Here is a 4,470-nt window from a genome sequence, read left to right as displayed (position 1 = left end):
TGCTCCAAACGCCAAACCCCTTTTGGCAGAGCTTCTTTCTTCTTTGTAGGGCTCAGTGTCACAGCTTTTACTTTTAATATTTTTTGTTTTGTAACAGTTCCTATCTTTTGATAAGCATTCTTTATTTTAGAATATCGGTTATTTTTATTTTTAAATAATAATAATAGTAAGTTATACATAAATAAAAAGGTATTCAGCTGACCTCTTACAGCATATGGCTTTATTTTATTATTATTTGCTCAGTATCATTGCCTCAGAGTAAAGCTGTGTTCCACTGATTTTTACGTAGCACAAATGACATCAAGTGGAAACTGAAAAAAGTCCTTCTTCTTCTTCTTCTTCTTCTTCTTCTTCTTCTTCTTCTTCTTCTTCTTCTTCTTCTTCTTCTTCTTCTTCTTCTTCTAAATATTTGTATCCTGCCCTTTTACCCTATAATAGGGCACTCAGGGTGGCTTACAATAAAATAAACATGTACATAATAAAAATTGTACACAATAAACGTACTTTAAAGCTAACTGAAGGAAGATCATTTTTGAAGTTACAACCTGCAGAACCTTGAACAAAAGGTGACAGACACTTACTTTTTGCCACTCCAGCTCACTGCAGACGGTACATTCAAAAACACAGCCGCTGAGCTCAGCTTGGTGTGCCGGGAGACTGCCCAGCTCGTCCACCCCTAAGGCCAGCCCTGGGCACAAGGGGAATGGATTAAACATCCTCTCCCCACCCACCATTCCTCTTCTCATGGCTGTAGTCTCAAGCATCTACTTTTCATTAGTTGAGACTTGGGAGAGAGTTAGACAGGTTTCTACATCATATTGAATTTAGCTGACAACTAGCATGTTGAGGACATGGTTCTAGCTGATCTTTCTTCCTGACATGTGCATTCTTCCTGTGTGGAAACTACCCCTGTAGAGAATAAGGGAGAAAATGTGTATATGATGGGACAGAATCAGAATAGGAAAGAAAACAGGGGAAGTTTGATTTGGGGAGCCATGATAGATAGCCCTATGATCTACCATATCTGTCTGTCTGGTATCAAATGTATACTTCTCTTCATATACATTTCACAGCAAAGCTCAAAACTGTAATGCAAACAATGACCACATCTATCTTCTTTCAGCCTGTTAATCGTAAGACCTGAAGACACAAAAGAGAAAGAAAGGAAACATTTTGAAATGAGTTTGGATTCTGTCTACATTTTCTCCTGTCAATCAAATATGTTTCACTTTCCCCAGCCTTTTAAAGTATTTTTCGGAAAGTATGCTTCAGTTTTTACTCTTGTTGCCATAAAGACATTTGCCTTACTCTTTCTGTCTGTCTCATATAAACATCACCATCTAAAAGATGTGCTACCTATTAAACATCAAATAGCTGCCCTCCAAAAGTAGCTGCATCAAACCTATTGGATGTAACACTTTGATATAATAATACACAGCAGAAAATTTGTAGAAATATCACAATATCATCAATAATAGAGGGCAATAAGTATATTTCTCTACCATTAAGAACAGCAGTTGAGGCCCCATCTGCATTATATATGTTTAAAGTGGTGTAATACTGCTTTAAACAGTCATGGCCTCCTCCAGAGAATCCTCAGAAGAACCGTAATTTGTTAGGGGTGCTGAGAGTTGTTAGGAGATCCCTATTCCCCTCACAGAGCTACAATTCCAGAGTCCCCTGGGAAGAGGAATTGATTGTTAAACCCCTCTAGGAATTGTAGCTCAGTGAGGGGAACAAGGGTTTAGTCCCTGACTCTTGGAGTTGTCCTTGCTGGCACAGACTCACCTGGCTATCCATGCGGTTGTCTGAAGCACACATTTTAGTTGAACATGTCAGTGCAGCGCTCATTTTAAAAAGGTCTGCAGGGCCTGCTGGACTGCCATTATGTGCTTATGATGGTGTCTCTATATCAGGTATCTCTATAAAATTGGCATTGTTCAATCCAGGCCACATAATCAACTAAAATAAAGCCATGGGTGGGTGGCAACCATGCAAACTAACTTTTAACTGTCCCGATTGTATCACCTATGTCTCAACATGATTTGTTAGCCACTTTAGGTGTCATCTTGTCATAAAGGCAAATTGTAGCCCTTTAACGGCCTCTTTCCACCTGCTTTTTGAGCATAAACTGAACACGTGTAATTTCACACAGCTTAATTCAAGTGATAAACTAAATCGCCTCTGCTTTACAGCCAGTACTTAGCGCTTGGCTTTTCACTGGGAAAGTGAAAGCAGATGTAACCCTACGAAAAGAATCAAGGGAGATGCTGTCACTGTACCATTTGTCTCCGTGAAGTGCTGCTACTGGTTCCTCTTTAGACTTCAGCTGTTTTGGTCTGGATGGTGACCAAAAAATAATCAAGGAACAGAGGATCTTAATTCAGCATGGCTTTGCTCTAGTAGAATTATAATGCTATTGAAAATTAAGTGCGGGGGGGGGGGAATTCAGGCTGCACTCTTATAAACACTTGCCAAAGAGTAACTCCCATTGAACTTAGTGGGGCTTACTTCTGAGTAAATATGCATCACTGATAAGCACAGGAAATTGTTTTCAATAGCTGTATTTTCCTCATGGTTCTATCTACATTAGACTGCATGGGGATAGCGTAGATAAGAATGCAAATCATGGAAGAATTATAGTGAAATCCCACTGTTAGTGGTGTTTTCCATGAAAAAATGGAAATGGACTGCCTTCAAGTCAATCCTGACTTATGGCGACCCTATGAATAGGGATTTCATGGTAAACAGTATTCAGATGGGGTTTACCATGCCTCCCTCTGAGGCTAGTCCTCCCCAGCTGTCTAGGGCCTGCTCAGCTTGCCACAGCTGCACAAGCCAGCCCCTTCCTTGTCCGCAACTGTCAGCTGGGGGGCAACTGGGCTCCTTGGGACTATGCACTTTGCCCACGGCTGCACAGGTGGCAGGGCACATAACCCCTGAGCCACTCACTGTGGGGGTGAACTTTAGCTGGCCCTTGACACCCAGGAGACATGAGTGGGGATTTGAACTCACAGACTCTCGACTGCCAGCCAGGCTCTCCTCCCCACTGTGCTATACCATACACCTCCTAAAATATGCTAATTCTCAGATGATAACAGATGTCAAAGATAGCTCAGAATCCACACCATTCCCCACTGGAAAAGTGTAGTCTAACGGTATGGTATGTGAGGCCATCACTTTGCTGGTGCTAAGTAAACCTGGGTCTAGCCAGTGCCTGCATGGGAACTATATGAATACCACCTTGGGTTCCATGAGAAACACATAAGATATAAATGTTAGAAAATAAATACATAAATAAACCTAGTTCAAAATATATCTAAAGATGATTCAGATCTACTGCTTGATTAACTGGGGACACATTTGTAGCTGTTTTTAATTGATTGATCTAAACAATTAATTGACTAAAGCATGTAGCCATCTTCGTTATGCCCTGGCATATTTCAGAGTCCCACCAATTAAAAATAATTTCAGAATACCAGATTTTGTACCTGGCAAGAACTCAACTTACTTGTGGGCCTGAATTCCTGGTGTAACTGGGGAAAAGGAGGCTCCTTCAGACTTTTAAACACCTTGTAGATCAGCTTGTAGGGAAGGGATGTTGAGCTGCAGTTCAGCTGGGAGAAATGTGTTTCAAAGATCTGAGACGGGTGTTTAGGGAGGTCAAGGATAGAGCCTTTGGTGTCTAGGGAATTGCTTTCTTTAGCCTTGGCCTGTTAAGGCCCTACTTGTATGGCCTGGGTCTAGTGAAGGGATTAATTGCCAGCTTAAAAAGTGATCTCTTAACTTTGCTTTTAAAAAAATAAAATAAAAGGAGCCTTTAAAAAAAATAGACAGCTGTCGGTGAGGCAATCAGACGAAGGAGAGAGTGAGTATATGGAACAGAGTGGCATTTGCGGAGACACAGGGCTTCTTTCATAGCGTCGAGTTGGTGGTGGTGACAGAGCCATCTGTCCTGTCTTTTTGCCCTTCCCTGTCTGCCATCAATTTCCTACAAAGTCTCCAAGTGACAGCTCCCTCATAGTGACCATACTTGGAAACAAGGTGTATGACAGGGAGGCAAACAAGATTAATCTGTAGGCCTTGAAGTCTTTTGGAGGAAGAAAGATAGTGAAACTAGCTCCAAGTGAATAATTAGGGCAAGAAGGAGTTGACAGCAGGACCCCCCCAAGCACTGATTCCAGCATTAAGGATTCCTTCGTATTTTGGCATGCACTTTGAGGAATACTGTTTGCATGCAAGCTGCAGGCTGCAAACTGTGCAATACCTCTGGAGCAGCTGCTGATGTAAAAGGAGGAGAGGTGGACTGCCTTTGTCGAGAAAGCCTATAACTTTATGGCAGTGAGTATGCAACAGAATACATATATTCTACAAAGCATATTAAAACTACATGTGTACTTGCACATACTTGCAAAATGTCCGTATAAATACATAGAGATGCTATAAACACTTGCCTATCTCTTATATCAG

General features: G+C 41.4%; 1 long non-coding RNA gene across 1 annotated transcript; it reads right to left on the bottom strand.

Annotated features, from left to right (window-relative positions):
- Positions 1-201: 201 nt before the first annotated feature.
- Positions 202-3,675, bottom strand: LOC133384389 (uncharacterized). Its single transcript, XR_009762545.1, has 2 exons — positions 3,512-3,675; positions 202-1,140 (listed from the first exon to the last, which is right to left on the bottom strand). It is a non-coding gene; the product is annotated as an uncharacterized LOC133384389 (long non-coding RNA).
- Positions 3,676-4,470: the final 795 nt, after the last annotated feature.

The sequence above is a fragment of the Rhineura floridana genome, chromosome 4 (assembly GCF_030035675.1).
Source record: "Rhineura floridana isolate rRhiFlo1 chromosome 4, rRhiFlo1.hap2, whole genome shotgun sequence".
NCBI classification, from domain to species: Eukaryota; Metazoa; Chordata; class Lepidosauria; order Squamata; family Rhineuridae; genus Rhineura; species Rhineura floridana.
This window is presented reverse-complemented; position numbering and strand designations above follow the sequence as displayed.